Genomic DNA, 20705 nt, shown 5'->3' on the forward strand with positions numbered 1-20705 from the left:
TTTTTATTTGTCCTGGGCCTCCAACCCTTCTTTAAGTGGAATTTAGGGCTTCTTTAATACCCTGGGCCTCCAACCCCTTGTTCTGTCCTATTTCCTTATCTCATTTATCATTAAACCATTTGTAAAAATCCTTATCTTATTTTACCATTAAACCATTACAAAAAAATCTCTTATTATTTCTGTACTTGTCTCCACTTTCTTCTCCAACGATTATTTTAGGACCACAGCTACTAAGATTCTGGACACAAAGGCGTTGGATAAATCCAATGAGCAGATTTTTAGAAAAAAGGCCTGCTTACCTTGATTTTCACCGCGGTGTTTTGTGCCAAGATCGTTCACTGGGTCGGTTGGTCAAATCGTCCTCCAAAAACTCCTTTTTCTTCAAAAAGAAAAAATCCTGTTCGTGACGCCAAATTTGTTGGTCTTTCTTCTGCTAGACCAAACACAGGTACGGAGAAGATGGAGATAAACACCTTTCGTTGGTAGAATGTGGAGTCAAATGATCAGAAGACTAGTCACTGTTTCACCGCTCATGAGGGAGAGTATACAGCTCCAGCAAGAACCCGCGTTCTGCCCCTGTCTGCTGCATCCAGGCACTCTCTCCTAGTCTGCTGATACGGCTGATTTTTATTGAGGAATACTGGAATGTAACATACGCAGTTTGCCATATACACACGTCATTGGTCATGACAGGTAAAAAATAACAGCCTTGTTAGTGGACAGTTAATACATCACGAGAACATGCGTCCTTGAGATAACCAAGAACATCCTGATACGTCCTTGATAGGAAAAGACACACACACCGGTACTGAGAGGAACTTGAGAAGAGATGGAATGTGTTCACTCCCTTTTTTGGTGCAGAAGAGAATATGCTGCTATTAATCTTTGTGCAGAAGAACACTGAGAGGCCCTTAGTATCTGAGCAGGTCTCCATAGCATATGATAATATAAAATAGCATAGAATAATATAAAAGAGCTTACGAGGTAAATATATAAAAGAAGCTCATATGGTAGATACATATATTTTCAGGGTGCAGGTGGTGGGGCGTTCTCTTCCTCTTCATCTGAAAGGATAAAAAAAGCATCATCTTTTTACTTCAAAATTTAATATACGCTGCAGAGCGGTTTTGTGAAACAGCTTTCCGGCTGGCTGCTCAGTTTGCGGGTTCTGAGTCGCTGTCCGATTGTTCTGAAAGAATAAAAACAACGAAAAATATGAACGAGTCATCTTTGAAGTTAATTAACACTTTTTTTAAATCTCTTACCATTCCTCTGCACAGGAGAAGGGGGAGGAGGTGGTGGGGGCGGAGATATTGAGGCGGCGTAGGTTGTCGGTTGTTGTTCTGTAAGAATAAAGACAAAAAATATGAACGAGTCATCTTTGACGTTAATATTCACTTTTTTTTTTATCCATTACCATTCATCTGCGCAGGAGAAGGGGGAGGTGGGGGGGGGGGGGGGGAGATATTGAGGCGGCGTAGGTTGTCGGCTGCTGTTCTGTAAGAATAAAAAACGATAAATATGAACGACACATCTTTGACTTATTAATCACTAATTTGTAATCACTTACCAGCTTCGAGGATCGCCTGTGGTGTGATGGTCCTGTAACGACCAGCTTTTGCATTCGCAAGTGATCTGACGGTCTGGCTGGGCTGATTTGAATGTAAGACGGTTCGGCTGGTGGATGGAGGCGTGGTTGGATAAAAGCTGTGACTTCCGGGGTAAGGCTGAACCCCCTCCTTTTCTGTGAAATGAAATATTTCTCAGTTGAAGAAAAAGAACGTTACGTATATATATATATATATATATATATATATATATATATATATATATATATATATATATATATATATATATATATTCTGAAAGGGGAAAGTGGTTTAAGTGTGTGTGTGTGTGTGTGTGTGTGTGCGTGCGTGCGTACGTGCGTGCTTGGTGTGTTTAACTTGTATCCATTGCTTCTTCAAAACTCCCCAGAGCAGAAATAAAAAAAACCTTTACGATCCAAAAAATAATACCGGACTGGTTTTGTACCGGACATTTCTTCCTGAAATCGCTTATGAAAATTCTGTTGCGATGTCAAGCCTATCTCATCATGTCTCAATTCGAACGTTGTTTTTAGCAGAGGAAGGCGATATTCAAAACTCGTATCCATCGGTTCTTCTTCGCTCATGTTTCCTTAATAATGGATAAAATGTAGCAGCTCCTTCACTCGTGTGTGTAAATCCGTTTACGACATGCATGTGCCTTAGTTGAACTATTCTGAGAGGAACGACATTAAAGGTTTGATAAAGAAGGTTTGACCAGAGGTACGTCTGCTCCGAGACTTTACTAATCGCCCTCTCCCAAAAACAAACCTCATAAACAGCTTTTTATTTAATTCAGCTGATATATGTCCTACAAAAAGGATCAAATCTTTTCTCTAAGGCAGGAAGCAAGTGTGTGTGTGTGTGTGTGTGTGTGTGTGTGTGTGTGACAGTAAGGACAGGAGGCGAGGGGGTTTATGATCCTAAATAGCTCTTTGAAACAATAGTAAGTCATTTGCTTTTGTGAGATGTCTCCGTGCCAACTTGGTTCAGCCAGTTCTTTGTTTTCAACTTCCCGCCACCTGCAAAAAGGAAGTCATTTGCTTTGTGAGCTGTCTCTGTGCCAACTTGGTTAGAATGAGCTTTAAGAAAGCTCAACCAGATCTTTGTTCACCAACTTCCTGGCACTCTTTCAAAACAAGCTCACCTGCAGATGGAGAGGTGTGGCTGAATGGCTGATTAGAGTTGGTAACCCCAGAGAGAGTCAGGCATTTTCTGAAAGGGGGAAGTGGTTTAAGTGTGTGTGTGTGTGTGTGTGTGTGTGTGTGTGTGTGTGTGTGTGTGTGTGTGTGTGTGTGTGTGTGTGTGTGTCTGTGTGTGTGTGTGTGTGTGTGTGTTTACAGCCTCTGATGATTCACCCTGATGTGCTGCTGGACAGAAAGTTTTACACAATAGTTTTAGTTCTGGTCAAAAGTGTCAGTGAGCTGCAAGTAAATAACACATTTAAACACAAAGTTTAAGACTGAACATACGAAATCCAAACATCTTTCATCTGGGTAGCAAAGCACTTTGTGAACATCTGCCAGATGGTTCTGCTCCCTGGCTGGCCGCCTTTTTCTTGCTTCTCTGCATTTGCAGTACAATTTAGATGACAAAGCTTTCTGTGTGTTGTATGTGTTTGTCCTCTTGTTTACGCTCTCTCTCTTCTGTTATTATGTTTGCTCGGTGATATAATGTTCTGATTACTGACATTTTGTGTATGGTGGGGTGTTCTGATGTCCATAATAGATATTGGTCTGTGTGTTGGTTTCCTGTATGGTTCCAACCGCCATATTTGCTCCAAGATCTCTTTACAGCTGAAAGGAGGAATCGCGATGGATTTTTCACAAAGCATGGTTTTTGACAGCGGCGTATCCACGCTCTCTTCTTTCACTTTTTGAGTTGAAATTGAAGCGTCGGATGTAGACACCTCTTCCTCGTGGCTTGGTGCTTCATTCATCTCCTTGTGGTTCATCATTTTTTCTTAGAGGTCGGCTTTTCACCATTTGGACACGATCTGAGCTTTTAAAGAGTTATGCAAGGGGGGTAACACTATAGGATTACACTCAGAAGGGAGGGGGCTGTGGGAACCACTGGGCTAACACTAAAAGAAACTTCACGCGCCATTACACACATTAGGCTATGACGTGGGGGATCATGGACATCTGGACGTTCAACAATACGCCATTGATGCTGCGGCGTGGGGGGTCTAGGCCATCTGCTCGCTCAACAATACACATGTCCATTTGATTGATGATAGGGAAGGGGGGCAAGGTCAAAGGTCAAAATGAACAATAGACCTGAAAGGTCAAAAAGGTCAAAGAACAATAGACCTGTCAAAATGTTTGACGAAAGGTGTCTTCTTAAGTCTCTGATGGCCAGTCCAGTTACTTCGCTTAGCATGCGGTGAACTCTAGTGAGACCTTGAGAACTGAACTAAGATGGCGTTGGAACTGGTTTTATCAATCGGGATGTTTTGAATTCTGGTCGAATCAAAGCTGGCAGATTTATAAACACCACAAAGACTATGCCACGCTTCAGACTAGGAAGGTTCTGATTGGATCAGTAACAGCAATGTGTCATGCGATTGTTTACATTACGTGTGTCAGTGTGTCTAGTGACCTAGTGTCTAGTCATTTGCTTATTAAAACATATTAATCATAACATTGTGATTTCACAGATCGGTCACATTGTATTATTGACTAACAGTTGTTTTGATTAGCTTTATTAAAAATAGAGTTCTTTGATTTAATAAAAGAAAAGAGTATTTTTATCTTCTTTCTTCTCTTGCTGGAAAGTAAACAGTTTAGAAGCAAGTGCATGACCTTGAGGCTGTCTCATGCACTCGAGCACTGTGGCAGAGGCATCTGTGGAAAGAGGTTAAATAACCTTGGTGGAAATAGCTCCTTCATTACGTTACAATTGGCTAGGGGCCTTTGCCTCTGTCAGTGTGCCCTGGGGCATGTTTTCAGACTAGCAAAAAACTACCACAAGGAAAAGAAAACCCAGTGTGTGAATGTGTATTTGAATGGATGAATGATACAATGCAGTGTAAAGCATTTTGAAGTCCTCCAACGCTGAAAGGTGCTATGCATGTGCAGATTATGTAGCATAGGGAACTTAATCACGCTCATCTACTTCCGGACCCTGGGTCCCCAGAAGAACAAAAAAATGAATGCAAGTCATTGGGGCTAAAAACCCATTTTTTATAATTCAGCTTGTGCCATGGATTTTACATATGATGTCTGTGAATTTTAAATAAAAGAAAGAAAGAAAACAGTCTTTTCTATGACGCCTCTTAAAAAATTACAAGATGTTTCAGAAAAACAAAACATTTAAAATATAAAAAGATTTTAGAAAATGACAAAAAATATGTTTAAAATAAGCAAAAATAGACAATTGTGATTAAAAAATGCAAAGAGAGAGAGACAGAGAGAGAGAGAGAGAGAGAGAGAGAGAGAGAGAGAGAGAGAGAGAGAGAGAGGGAGAATGAATAGGAAAGAAAGCTTCTAAATCTCGAAGTACGTGACTGGCGTGGTCGAAACACCCATCATTAATTTTCATTTAAACTGCAGTACAACATATGTGCGATCGAGGGTGTAAGGCAAAGCAGATATGAAAATAGCTTTATTAGCCCCGTTGACTTGCATTCTTTTTTTCGTCCTTCCGGAGACGATGAGCCGACCAAAAGGGGAGGAGACTTAGGCTCCCTATAAATTGTAAGTGTTGGGAAAAAAATAAAAGTACTTACAACATTGTAGCATCATGAATGGCCTCTAATTTGTGACAAAGGTGACATTTTCCCAGCTGGGTCAAGCTGGGTCGAACTGTAACTTTGCCCCACAGATTAACCCGCCAGGAGCCGTGATGTCTGTTGAAACACATCTTTATCTGCTACTGTTCCGTCCCAAGATGAAGGGCACTTCAAGATTTCACAATAATACTTTTAAATAATAATTTTAATAAATTCTTGACTTTATTACTGTTATTACAACCATCATAATCTCTTGGTTCAGTATAAATGTATTTTAATTACTGACATGACTTATTATGCTTTGGGTAATATAATTATTGTTGATAATCCGTGATGTGTGTTCAGTAAACCAGAAGATCGTCTTGCACGTTAACCACCTCATGCAGAGAGGGCATCCAGGGTAAAGTTTAAACCATCTCACGTCTTTACTTCATGACCAAGCTTTCTGACACTGAGAGGGCGTGTTCTGAGGGTTTTGTTAAAACCAAAATCTCCGCAGCAAAAAGTCAGTTCTTGAACCCATCAGAGGACAAGGGTCGGCCGCCCCAGCCTCACTAAGCATTCTGTCACGCTGATAGAATTGCTCCGAATAGATGCACCTGTTTCCAGCTGACGCAAAACTCCTTCAGAGTTATTGATTTTGAGACGCAAATAGTTTAACCAGCCGAGTGACCCCCGGAGACACCTCAGGACCGATTTGATCGCACTAAGGTCCTTCTACCAACCTCGTGCCCGGAGGTCATCATCTCCACCTGACATCTCGGATACAGAAGAGGGTCTCCTGATCTGGGTGAGGTACTTTCGACAGATTGTGTCTGTATGCTGTTTTCTATAAAACCAACTTAGTTAGCTGCAAAACCAACTTTTCACCCAGAACGCTTCTCTCGCTGAAAGAAACCTTCTGAGATTCATTCATGCATCCAAAAACTCACATTTCATTTTAGCTTCCAATCAGTCACAGGTTTGCTTTTTAAAACAAGTTTTAATATCAAATTGTCTGTTAAAAAATTGTCATTTCTAAATTGTCACTTCAAATTGTTATTGTTAAAAGTGTTATTAATAAATTCTTAACTTTAAAAACCTGACTCTTCTTTGAAATTAAACACAGAATGGTGTATATTTTTGGTTATTGAAAAAGCAAAGATTCCTTTAAACGTCTGATTAAATAAATAAACTTTTGCTATTAAATTTAATTATCTTAAATTAAACATTAATCTTTGGATTAAAAATAGACCAACCTCGCTGGCATATGAACTGCTATCGAATATATATTATCCTAGATATTTAAATGTGATAGAAGCTTCATTGTTAACTTGTTTGAGCTTTTCTCAGAATCTAACAAAGCTGATAGCAAACAGCGTTAATTCTAGAATGTAGTTAACCACGCTACAACATCAATAACTTCATCTTGTCCAAGTAGTTTGCCTTCCAACCAGTCCAAAATGTTTCAAGTTTCACAAGGCAGTCTTTTCTCTTCAGTATATTACAAGTGGCAGCACCTGATTGTCCATCTATCTAAAAGGTGTACCTATCCAGTTTTTACATTTGACATTGCCAACATTTGCTCATCAGTAATAAAAGATAGTTTGACTTTCCTACAATAACAAAAATCTACAGATCATAAAAAATAATATTTACAAAAATGACAACTTTAAAAGAAGAGCATTGGTATTATTTACTTTTCTATATACAGTTATGTTCCCCAGCGCTATGCCTAATTTCTCCCTAAAACTTTCTGTAGCGGAGAGAGACGTACATAGTGTCATCTCTGTATGACTGGACTGCATGTAGTGGGTGATGGTCAAGCAGCTCTTTTACATCAATAGTCAACAAATCTTTGGTTTGCAGCACACGATAAGAGAAAAAATGCTTCTCAAAACACAATGTCTCCCACTTCTGAACAACTAGTTTGACCGTGTGCTCCAAGACCAAAAGTACTTTTATCAGCCCAAGCTGAGGTTCTCCATCTTGGTCGTTGGACATGAACACGGTCATGCCTGGTCTGTATGTAGTACCCTTAACTGTGACCCTGACTGGTACATACAGCTCAGTGAAAAGGGGAATTCCTGTCAGACCACATTGTATGTCTTTAAAACAATCAAGATTGGCCAGAAAGGTAGTGTAGTGTACCCAGGACCAACTTCTGTGCTGTGGCTTAACACTGACCCACTCATGAAACCGTAGCATTGCATTATCTGATGTCTATAGGCCATGGTTTTGCAAATGTTCCGGAAGTTGCAAGTGATATGACTCACTTGATTAAAGAAACCATGTTTAGCCTCAAACCTCATTACCCACAAATGAATCAGTGGTCCAAGCTTTCTGATGGCTCTGGGATAGTGGATCATGAAGTGGTGTTTTGTACGCAAATTCTGAGAAAAAAGTTCCATGAACAGAGAGTGATGCTCTTCTATAATTTCACTCAGGTATCGCGTAGCTGCTGGGGTCACAGATGGAGAGAAGATTATTTCCATGCACATCAGTAATAGCAGAAAAAGTTGCCATTCCTGGTTGTCATTAGGGACAAGATCACCGATCATGAGTGGAAGTAGTCTCAGTAGACACCACATTTGTACTGCAGATTGACGCAGGGGTGTTTAGAGTTTTTTCGATCAGCTTTACCAATAATGGATGGCTTTTGTTTTTTTCTTCTTCAAGGCACTCGAGGAGTACAGACGCTTCTCTCTTTTGTTCCCTTATCTTTTATTCCCAAGGCTCTTTGTCCTGTCTGCCCACAGAGTGCTTCTCTGCATTTCTTCTGAAAAACCCTATTTTAACTAACCATGGATTTGATAAACTGGTCATTCAATGCGATTGATAAGATTTTTTCAACAATGACAACGGAGCAGGGGGCTCCCACATGTCCACAGGGGACACACCCGGTGGGATATGTGCTGGATTCATGGAAGGAGTGGAAGATCATATGCTTCAGCCAGCTGTCCATTGAGGATATTGAAGACGTGTGGATATACGGCCTGATGATCACTGGATTTCTCCTGATTGGAGTGGGAGGATGTCTGGTTGGAAACAGGATCCCCCCTCCTATTGGAATCTCATGTTATGTTGTGTTGTCTGAAGTCTGTTGCATATTTGTTGAGGTTTTTTTTTTTTGGCAGAGCAAAGCTGCCCTCCTGGTGGGAGGGTAACTGTGAAGTGCCTTTTTTCCCCTCCACCTGAACCAATCCTTATGTAACCCTTTATCTCTATTAAGGTAGCGCGACTCGGGTTGCGAATGACCACAGTCACCAATTCTTGTCATGTGTCTTGCCCGTGTATGTCTGATCTCTGAATTGTGTGTACTGAAACTCTAATTTCCCTCTGGGATTGATAATGTATTGATTGATTGATTGATTGATTGATTGATGCATTTGTCAGAAAAGCCATAATCAAAGCTTGTGATTCGGTAGTTTAGTGTATATAGTGTGTTTTTGCTGTATGAGTGAATTCAGCAGAAGCTTAACTTCATATGGCCCAATACCTTCCAGAATGTCATGCATTATGTCAAGAGCTGTATTGTCTGTCACATGATAAAAAGACAGCCTGTTGAGGATGCTGTCTCTTTTAAGGCCTGTCTGAGAGGGGTTGTCTGTCAACAAATCTGCCTTGTGAGTATTAACATCACGTAACAATGTAGGATCTTCTCGCGTCTGTTCTTTCAAGACATGTCGGTGCACTCTGCACAAGCAACAGACATGGTTTCCTGTGAAACTCTCTATGTAGCCAAGATCATCATTCAAACCCAAATTGTCCCCCACTACCTGGACAACTGAGAATTTCACAACACCCTGAAAGTTAGATGTATCAACAGTGATGCCATCCCTCTCAAGACATCCAAGTTCTTCCACTATGGGTCGTAAAACTGAATCAATGCCATAGGTCTTTGCATCATCTGATTCATACACTGCTAACAGGAAGTGTGACTGCAGACTGGACAGGAGGTTTTATGGCAAACTGTTCAAAATCATGTATATGAATCCTAACTTGTGAATCCCAGTCTGTGATCCGAAGGGGTTGACAGTTTCACAATTATTATTTAACAGTAATGGGATTGACACCTCTTTTATAAAGAGTGGAAGAGTTTTACAAAAATGTCCATCAAATATATCCTGAAGACTATCCTTCTCTTTCTGTTGCCATTCCATCATGGCCTGTAAAATTCCAGGAAGTTCAGAGATCTTGACCAGAAGTTGTTTGAGTGGAAACGCTGAAAGTTATCAGTCACAAGTACTTGTCTCACATTGCCAGTGGCAGAGTTGCTCCGCTGTACAAAGGTTTGGCAATTTGGAAATGACTCCTCTATTGGCTGAATGAAGTTCCCAGTGTTGGTGAAATACTTCATTTGTTTATAGTCTGTCTCCAGTCCCTTGAAAGGGAAAGCTGCATCTGAAAACTCCTGTCTGAGCTCCTCTACCTGTGGGCTTTGATCATGCCCAAACTGACTGAACAACAACATGGTCTTTGTTTGTAGCCTGCCCACCAAATATCCTATTAAACTTGAGGTTTGCTGAACTACAATGTTAATTCTTGAGAATGTCTGAGAGGATTTGGATTTCAGATTAGATATAAAAAGTGCTACTCTGTCAATGATTGCCTCTTGTGTCAATTCATCCCATTCATCATCATCATCATCATCATCATCATCATCATCATCATCACTACTTTCCCCCAGTTCAACTTGCTGTACTATCTCTTCAGTATTACGATCATTATAAGCATGACTGGGTATGTAAACTGGCAGCACTTGTTCATGTTCATTTCGTTTGTGAAGATCGAATGAAAGACAATTTTCTGTTACAACCTTCTTCACAACACTGAAAATTGGTGGATGAACTGTTGATATTGTGTCCTATGCGTAAATGTGAAAAGAGACACTTGACATCACCAAGAATTAGCTTTTTGCACTTACAGTTTTTTTCAATTGCTAAAATGCGTTTTTCAAAACTGCACACACAGAACCCCAAACATAACACACAAATTCCTAAACCGTGGCTTCCCTTTGCAACAAAACCCTGCCATCACATATCGTAACACGTTCCCAAAATGGAACACGTGTTTTCATTTGGTAAACACAGCCACATTTTCACATGACACACACATACCATTCATTGCTTAAACACAAGTAGCCTTTGGGTGAACACTATCAAGCATGGACAGAGCACTGAAGAGCACAGGGCCGGCTCTAGGTGATTTGGTGCCCAAGGCGAGAGTGCCCATTTGCCCCCCACCCCCCAGTGCCTGCACGCCTCTAACTTTTTATTTTAAATATTCACACAGCAACTCTTTATAGTAAACAGCCTGAAGAATAAATGTAAGCTTGAAAGATAAGTAACCTGAGAATATTACAATAACCACCAACTCAATATGTTGTGCAAATGTCATGGGGGGGGGGGGGGGGATGCAAAATCAAAAGCAGCATTAAACTGTGCAATCAAAAGCAAAACTCAAATATCAGTGTCATTATAAAGAAAGTTCTACTTTCCATTTTGTTCAACTGCTGTGGCCAGTCAGCAGGATCCATGGGGCCAGCAGCTCATACATGTTCACAGACATCTGTTGAAGCTGATGATGATGTCTCTTCAGGCTGTTGGATTGGAGCACTGAGTCTGCTGGTGTTGGGCTCTTTTTCTGTGAGAAAATAAACACACACACACACACACACACACACACAAGAACAGTGCCACTTTCACATTCAGTACTCCTCAGTCATGTGCAGTGATGCTTTTCACTATTTTTAATGTTACTGGACTTTTTTTTTATTGATCTTTTTTAATCTGTTCTATGAAAACATGAATAAAATGATCAAAAACAGGTGGAAGTGAGCACATCCATGGGGAATAGTTGAAAAAACGTATGTCTCACTCTCAGGTGCTCTTCAGCATCAAATAAATTGTAGAATATGAGGAAGAAGAACCGGTGATCTGAGGCACTCTGAGGATTTCATTTATTAAACAAGGAAACGCCGACGCGATTCGGTACGACCTCCTTCAAGGCATAAACCTTTATACCTTGAAGATGACTCACTAATGTCACAAAAACTAACGTCCATCTTTTTTTTTTTTTTTTTTTTTTTACAAATTTACAGCCTAACTGACAGTAACATCTTAAGGAGACAATTTCAGATGTGTATGTTCAGATTATTTAATATTCTCAATGCTAAATCAATGCTGCACTCAAAAAACACGTCTGGTGTGGATTTAAATAAATTAATTTTGCATATCGATATACAGTATGTGATAAGCCGTTTAATTTGAAAAAGTCTGTTTCTACTGCTGATTACAAATAGCCTAACAAGAAACTTACTCACCTGGTTCTAGATGCTGAGATTGTAGCTCAGTAAATGTGCTGCTGCTGCTTGATGCCTGGATAGAAGACGCTGCAGCATAAACAAGAAAGAGACGGCATAAGATGTCATGCTGTGTTTAGGCAGTTCTCACTCCCCGGCGGGACCGGCGGCAGCTGGGGAGTCCCCACCACTGCCACGGCGGTGCCGCCCGCCCGATGTGTCGGACAAAGTTGAAATTTTGCTACACCCACACCTAACGTTCTTCTGATATGAAAATGTTAAATTCATATTGTATGTGTACTTAAAACTTGAATCGAAGTTCATAAAAAGGCTGCAATCATACTAAAAAAAACGGTAAAATTAAATCTTACATTCTTCATCATCACAGTGAGACTCAACAGGTGTAGAAGACAGTCCCCCCCCCTGTGGTGTCAACAGGTGCCTGTGTGGCTGCAGATATTGTCTCACTGCATCTGGACACGACGATTCAAAAGTAAAATTAATTGGTTAAAGTTATGAGATACTGTATTGTGAATGTAAACAGCTAGCGAGGGTCCGTCCGTGGACCGTGCGTGGCAGGAGAGGCAGTTAGCTACAATGGTAACTCAAAAAGTTCCTTTGCCAAATTTATAAAGTCTACATACCTCTGCTTTGGGCCCGTTTTTATTCTTCCTCCTTCCTTCACTTTGGGAATGCTGATCCCGATGGCTTAGGTGTTCTTTTCATCGTAAAAGATATCAAAAGTTTAAACGCGACAACAGGATGTCCTTCTACAGTGCTACCCACGCATGTGATCTACGGCACCCTTAACGGTCAAATGCATCGGAGCGGTGGCCCAAGCGGGAGCTCGTCATGCAGCCAGATCATTAGAATTTAAATATTGATGTTTTAATTTCATGTCATTTCAAAGGGGAATTTTGAGTATGTAGAGAGTGCATTTCATATAACAAACATAAATTTAATCAACTTTTTTTTTTGCGCCCTATCCATCAGATGGCGCCCCAGGCGGCCGCCTGTGTCGCCTGTCTGCAAAGCCGGCCCTCGAAGGGCAAAACTGAAAACACAATTGTCTAAATGGAACACAATGAATTACACACTGAATGTATGACAGTGCCCACTTCTCTCTGAGCAAAATGCATCTGAGCAGACATCACACAAATTTTGAGACAAAACATTTTATTTTTACAGTTAACCCTCCACCCCCTCTCCCATCCAAGCATAATCATGGGGCATCATGCCTCCAGTCTCTGTCTGGCCAGAGGGCCTCATCCACCTCACAGGCGATGTCCTCCTGGTCCAAACAGCGTTGGAAGTACCGCCTCGAGTGCCTCATGAAGCCCTGACAGGCCTTAAAGGCCACATCTCTACAAGCCTCCTCCATGGCTTGAAGCAGTGGGACCTGGCTCAGTGGATTCCTTTCGTACACCTTCCACCTCCAGGCTGAGAAAAACTCCTCAGTGGGATTGAGGAAGGGGGAATAAGGTGGAAGGTATAAAATGGAAAAGCGTGGGTGGTCCTGAAACCACTCATACACCTGGGTAGCCTTGTGGAAACTTACTTTTATGCTGCAGTCCCTAATTGCAAATTGCTCGCCAGACCCGGAAGTTTAGAGATTTGAATATTTGTGTGTTGTTGATTGAAGCTTTGAGAATTTATGTGAGAAGTGTGTGTAAACCTGAAAATTGTGTGCTGTGTTTTGACAGCAAGGTGATGTGAAATTGACATCAGAGTGTAAAGGAGGAAAATCAGAGTTCTGATATAAGGAAATCTTAAGTAGTGATAAATTGAGTCAAGCGATTGGGAACAGAAGTAGAGGTTGTGAAAATTGTGCCTCATTTTTGCTTTTTGAGTTTAAGCAATTGAAAAAAACTGTAAAGCATGTGTAAGCCATGTCCCTTGAGAATGTTGAGCCTGTTTGACTCTAGTGATAACTTACAAATTCTCTATACTGTTTTAAGAACTTGACTCTGGGTCCAATTTTGGGGATGAGTTGTTTGATGGTGTCCTCATCTAAGAGGAGAAATGACTCCTCGTCTATATCTTAATCTGGAAGATAAAGCAAAAAGAACCAAAAGGGGGGGGTGGGGGGTCCTACATTTATCAAAATGTCCGGTTTTTCATCCAGGGGCAGGGATCGAGTTATGGGGTCTAGATATCTTTCAGGGAAAGATCCAGTTTCTGCCTATATTACAGTATTTATGGACTCTCAGCGTAGCGGGATTCTGTTGAGCGGAGAGGATGCAAAGCGCTGATCGTTGGTGCGCCCGCTGCGTCCGGCACATGATACATTCTCAAGGTGGTGCAACAAAACATTATTATTAACACATGATCGTTCATATCTGTTCATATCCTCTGGTATTCTGTCTTTTAATTGTTCCTGACGCGCTCCGCTCATTGTGTGCTGCGGTGATTTCACCTCACTGACGCAGCATCGAAATGCGCTCTCCACTTTGCAGTCAGGAGATCCCTTTGATCTGCTCAGAAGTAACTGATAAGGTGAAAAAGTAAAAATCCAGGCTGCAGTTTATCTGGAGAGTTTAGAGGAGATGCAGGAAGATGAGAGACAGACAGGACAGGAAATAGTTAAATAAAAACAAGAAAACAAAGCTTGAAAGTAAAATGTAGGTAGGTTTATCTCCACTACACGTTTTTACCTGTATAAAACACTAAGTTATACACATGTAATATTTCTACATGTGATACAATTCAGATCAACTTCAAAACTCAGTCACACACCCAGGGCCGTTTCAAGGCATTTTGGGGGCCAACCCTAACCTGTACATAATAGACATCCCACCATTACATTGTTAGCAGCAGAAATTAAATGTTATTACCATTTCTAATACAAATGCATGAAATGCATTATATTTTACTGGATACATTTATGTGTTATTTTGACTAAGATGAGTGTTATTAATACAAACCTAAAATGTTACTGAAATGTAGGTCAACTATTAAAAAATAATTTCAACTATAAATATCAGATGGGAAAAAGGGAACTAAACACCAATCTAATGCATATTATTGAGCCTTTTATAATATTTTGCCTTTAAAAAAGTGAGGCAATTGAATGCACAGAGTACGCATGTGCTGGCGCATGGTCAGGATGGTATCACCTCTGCCTCAACTTGAGCCAGGAAAAACCCTGTTAGCATCTCCTTTTTAGTTGAATTCCTGAAATTAATTTACTTTTGCATCATATACAAATCTGTCCAGTCAATACACTCACCTTTAAAACTGTTTGTTAGCTCTGATAGCTGCCACTCACTCAGTTTGTTGGCCACAAAGACGTCCATAAATGGGCTGAAACAAAAGAGACAGCAATCATTATCAAAACTGAGTGTCACATTAGAATTATTTTTTCCATTAAAGATGGTAATTGAAGTAAGTGGGGCCACATAAGGAAGCATTTAAGATGGCGGTCCAGGACATGAAGCCTTTGTTGGCTCAAAAAGTGTTGTAACTCACAAACCTTGAACTTATCACAGATCATTAAAGGCAGTTTCGCGCGCGAGCGCATAGTTAGCTTAAATGTTTGTTAGCTAAAGTTCTCATTTCGTGTAATTCTCTTACCTACAATGGGCACCACGATTAAATCACAACAGGGAAATCAAAGTGAAAAGTCTCATGCGGTATTACGTTACGATGTTAATGTCTATTCTGCTGAGTTGTAACATATTAACTTTAATAAAATGCACTTTCGCACGCGCGCATATTTAGCTTAAATGTTAGTTAGCTAACAATCTCATTTAATGTAATTATCTTACCTACAACAGGCACCACGATGAAATCACAAGACGAAAATGAAATGAAAAGTTTCAGGCGGTGTTACGTTGCCTTTCATAAAAGGCACTTTTGCACGCGACTGCAAGTTATCTTCTCTCTTCTGCTAAATGTAGGGTAGTTAGCAATAATTACCTTAAACATTATCTAGCTAACATTGTAATTTAATGTAATTCTCTTACCCACAATAGACACCACGATGGTCACTGTCAACACAGTCACAAAGGGAAAATGAAAGTGAAAGGGCTTGTGTGCCTAGTTTCTTTTTTTTCCCGTGATGTTGAGCCTGTCGCCTCCTTTTCCAGTCAGCTCATATCAGTTGGCAAGCAACTTGCGCACTCACGACACCTACTGGAATGCAGAATGGATGGGGAAAATAAACAATAAATCCCCAAAGAATAAAGAATAAAAAAATAATTCAAACATCAATTTTACAATAATAAACAGCAACCAAGGGCGTCAGTTTGTTTTCAGAATTGCTGGGGACAATAACCATACACTTGAGTGGGGCTTAAAAATTGCTGGGGACAATAAAGTAGGCTAGCACAGGGGACGGCAACCCGCGGCTCTGGAGCCGCATGCGGCTCCTCCATCCATCTGATGCGCTCTCTGTGCTTGTAAAATAATTAATGGATATTTAAATAAAATGCTTTATATTTTACTGCATTAATTTTACATCTGTATGCCAATTCTAAATGTAAAGATTGTCTGCGTAAACCTGAACAGGTCCAACCCGGTCTGTGAGACCGGGTTGACGCGTCACGCTTGTGCGAAATCATGCGCTTCTGAGCTGCTTTCTGACCTTCCCCACCTACAAAGTTTAATTACAACAATCAAACGTGACAGAGCCTGGATTTGTATTCTGAACAGTCTAAACATGTTTTAAAAAGAAACATATGACAAAAGTGGCACCTGCTCAGTAAAACCACCAACAGTGTGAATATTGAAGGCAGAGACGGGCTACAGCTTCTGGATCCACTTTATTTAATCGTTTTATTGATTATCTTTTTATGAAAGATAACTTTGACGTACACGAGCGACCAGGTGCGTTGCAAGCTTTTCAAAAGTGTGGGGGATGTTGTCTGTGCCTAAAATAAGTTCATGTTATTCATCTTGTTATTTTAATTTCCATAATAGCGGAGCAGGTGCGAATTTTAGACGGGTCACGCATGTCTCCATTTTAAACATGTTTAAACTGTTCAGAATACAAATCCAGGCTCTGTCTCGTTAGATTGGTGTAACTAAAGTTTGTACTGAATGAAACTTTACATTAAACCATGTTGAAAAGAAAAGGATCTGATTAAATCATTTCCTCCTCATTTACAGTCAGAACAGTGCAGTGCGCGTGGCTCTGGGGTTAATCAGGTTTAGTTGTTTCTCTTTGCAACAATCTTCACAGGAAGGCAAAACAGTTAAATGACAGGTTACAGATATTTCCATTTGACTGTTTATTTTGACGGATAAACTCAAGGATGTTGGTTGATTTCCTCCCACTGAAGCGTTCTGGAAACCCGGTCTCTCTGAGGGATGTGTCACTTGGAAAATGTTATTTTTATGAAATTATGAAAGTTTGGCTGAATAGCGCTTGTTCCCATCTCTAATATGGAGACGCATGATGCATCCAGTCTGAGGCAGAATAGTCTCTTCAGCTCAGAAAGCACCTGTAGAGACATTTGGTCACGCACAAAGTTCATGTGGAGCAGAAGCGGTCGGGCCACGGCAGGTGAAATGTTCCTAGCCTACATGAAGTGAAACTGTTTAATTGTAACATTAATGTGTTACTGGACATGCTGGTCTGGTTGGTTAGACCAGTGTTTGAAGTGGAAAACACACACACACACACAAATTAAAATAATGCTGATAGCGTGGACTAGAAGACAGGTGATGGTTTACGTATTTAAATGATGATCAGGCTGCTGTAAAATGTAATCTCCATCCACATCCAGACAATTATCCTCTATTCTTTCTCTAGTTGCTCTGCTCTTGTCTGGACTGACGTAGCTGACGGTGCCCGCGGTGCGCCTAGTGGCTGTGATGCACATTTTACGCATTTGGAGAGGTGGGCCGGATGCTTTGCTTTTACTGGAAGATGGTCCACTTAACGCATGGGTGTAGACTAAATATTAATGACAAATGAATGAAAATTAAATTGGGAGTTTTTACTTCATATTTTAGAAATAAAAATGACGGGGGAACACATTTATGACGTCTTTTAAAACTAAAATTTCTAGCGCGACCTGCCTGCTTCACTTAAGTCACTGCTTATTAAGGTCCGTCCAAAATTACCGTGGCCCACCCAAAAATGAAAACCTGGCGCTGCGCCTGTTATAAACCTCTGCAGATTGGTGTTCTTCACTTGATCAAACTCAGACTTTGTACAGCTAATGTCAAGATGTAAAATTATGAATTCAGTCGAGCTCTTCCGTCCCTCCCTCTCCTGCTCTCCTTGAACCCGACATCGGCTGTCAGAATAGGGGAGGTGAAGAAGGAGATGAGGCAAACAGAGTGAGTGCGACCTAAAGAATCCAGACTGGTGTGGAGGTGAGCAAAACAGCTGGAAAAGTGTGGGTGTTGCATCCCCCACGGGTGCGACGCCCATGGTACCGGCTGCTGTCACCTGGTTGTGAGCAGCTCTCTGCTGTCTGAGGGTAGGCCCCGCCCACAACGATGCGGCCGCTGTGGCTCCCAGTGTTTTCTTTACTGTGGGAAACGGGTAATAATGGCTCTTTGATTGGAACAGGTTGCCGACCCCTGGTATAAGATCTGAGCTGGTAAAACAAAAATCCTCATCAGCAGGCTTTTTTGAAAGCGGGGGGGACACAGCTGCCAATCACAAATTTTGCCGGGGACATGTCCCCGGCGTCCCCGGTTAAAATGACGCCTATGACAGCAACAACTATAACAACAAAAAATAGCAACAATTACAACAATCCAAAAACAACACTGTTAATCAGTTCTGTGTAAAATGAAACTGGTGTTAATATACATTGGATATGGTACAATATAGTACAAGATTGTATGTTTATTTAACCCAATTTTTTGTGTCAGCCTATTCTCAGAAAATTTAACCTCATCGAAAAACCCACAAATTGGGTTAAAATAACCCATACTACCCTAGACTTGTGTAAAACTCTGAAGAATTAACCCAGAAAAACAACCCAACACAAATAATCCAGAATTTGGGTTGAAGAAATAACCCAACTGTTTTTGTATGTATGAAAATGAATATGAAAACATTACAACTTGTGCATATTTTAGCTATGTTTTATTCCAACTGCGACAAATAATTCTATTTTTGGTTCTTTTTGAAATACAGATAAGGTTTTTCTTTATCTTGCTGACATGTCGTTTGCGGCTGCAAACATCTTCAGAGCTGACGCTGATGGTGGCATCACTTCCTACTCCGTTTATCCGCAGGCAGCAGAGGACGTTGTCACCCTCTGCTGCCCGCTCTCCCGTCTCCGATGATGCAGTCCCATGCACGATTCAATGTGTAAACCCCATCGTCTCTGTTCATGGTCCCACATCCACGTCTCCTTATCTCTATGGCTTCCTTTATCCATCTTTTGTATTTCTGTTGTTCTGTGTTTATGATCCTTGTGTTGTCCCAGTCCATTATATGGTTTTCTCTTATGCAGTGATCTGTTACGGCTGACTTCTTTATTGTGCTTTCTGCTTCTTCTTTTGCTGCTCTTGTGTGTTTTCGACTTGTTTCTTTCTCGCACTCCTTTCTGTGTTCTATTGTTCGTGTGTTGAGTTGAGTTGGCGTCCGGTTTCTCCTATGTACGTTTTATTGCAGAGTTTGCATGAGATTTAGTAAACGACTCCACATTTAAGTCCAGCTGGTATCTTGTCTTTTGGGTGTAGTAGTCTGTTTCTGTCATGTATGGTTTTATTGGTGTGTTTATGTTGTGTTTCTTCATTGTTGCTCTTATTTTTTCTGTTATGCCTTTGATGTATGGTAGGGTTATCACTGGGTTTGGTTCTTGTCTTTCTGGTTCTTTGCTTAGGTTGTTCTTTTGTTTATTGCCCATGTCGGGTATCCGCAGGTCTTTAAAGCATGTTGTATGTGTTTGTCCTCTTGTTTACGGTCTCTTTCTTCTGTTATCATGTTTGCTTGGTGATATAGTGTTCTGATTACTGACATTTTGTGTATGGTGGGGTGTTCTGATGTCCATAATAGATATTGGTCTGTGTGTGTTGGTTTCCTATATGTGTTTATGTTTAGGGTCCCGTCGGTCTGCCTGGTTATTCTCATGTCCATAAATGCTATACTGCCTTCTGTTTCTGACTCATTGGTGAACTTTATGTTGCCTGGGTCGTCAATGTTATTCCAGTGTTGTGTTTAGTGTTTCTGTTTGTCCTTTTGGTATGATTTCTAGAATGTCATCTACATGGCATTTCCACAATTTTATTTTTGCAGTTTTTTTTTTGGGGGGGGGGGGGGGGGGGTGGCAGTGGCATTTTGTTCTAGGCCTTTGTCATCGATTTTATCAATATGTTTATCAATAACCCCATTTCCTATAGTGAGGAGAGAAGGAGACAAGTCAAACAGTTATAACTGTGGCATAATGCACAAGGCAAATGCCCCAAACATCTGTTCACAGAGTTTAATTATAGAGATGTGAAAGTGAGAGAGAGAGAGAGAGCTTGTGTGTGTATGAGTGGGGCAAGAATGTGTGTGTGTGTATGTGTGTGTGTGTGTGTGTGTGTGTGTGTGTGTGTGTGTGTGTGTGTGTGTGTGTGTGTGTGTGTGTGAGCATGCAGAGAGGCATAGAGCAGTACATATTACGTCCAGTTGGTGGAGTCCATGATGAAGAATTAACAAACATAAATTTTTCCATAACAACTAGGATAAAGTAGACAGCTGTTAAAAGTGTGTGTTTTTCTCTCCAATTCATGGAGATGAGCAACAATCATCAATTAAAATTGTCCTCATGTCAGGAACGTTCAGCTTGATTAACCATCACGTGTGATACACATCGGAACAATACATGTGTCATCTTCTGATGTCAACCACAAACTGAACGATAACGTAACAACACGCCTCTTTCTTTTTTTCATTCTTTTTTTTTTTGTCAAAATAAAACATAATTACACTTCTAGTTAGCAGGAATCTAGGCACAGTTTACGGAAACTTTTCTGGTTGGCACACGACGCAGGGGAGACTATTGGCATGATACCTGTTGAAAAAAAAGTTTCATAACAAGCAATATTCAGCCAACATAGCAAATTACCGCCAACCACTGCTCACCACAGAGCACTTATATTTATTCATGCACACCGCAATAGTGTACTAGTGAGTAAGCAGGGGGAAATA

At 40.7% G+C, this 20705-nt stretch overlaps 1 long non-coding RNA gene across 2 annotated transcripts; it reads right to left on the minus strand.

Moving 5' to 3' along the window:
• Nucleotides 1-10704: 10704 nt before the first annotated feature.
• On the minus strand, nucleotides 10705-19820 carry LOC129167125 (uncharacterized). Of its 2 annotated transcripts, XR_011521041.1 has the most exons (5): nucleotides 15568-19820; nucleotides 14832-14905; nucleotides 11974-14130; nucleotides 11624-11692; nucleotides 10705-10944 (listed from the first exon to the last, which is right to left on the minus strand). It is a non-coding gene; the product is annotated as an uncharacterized lncRNA (long non-coding RNA). The 2 variants fall into 2 exon arrangements; XR_008565962.2 differs by having other exon boundaries at nucleotides 14832-19820.
• Between the last annotated feature and the right edge of the window lie 885 nt (nucleotides 19821-20705).

Source organism: Nothobranchius furzeri, chromosome 7 (genome assembly GCF_043380555.1).
Source record: "Nothobranchius furzeri strain GRZ-AD chromosome 7, NfurGRZ-RIMD1, whole genome shotgun sequence".
NCBI lineage: Eukaryota > Metazoa > Chordata > Actinopteri > Cyprinodontiformes > Nothobranchiidae > Nothobranchius > Nothobranchius furzeri.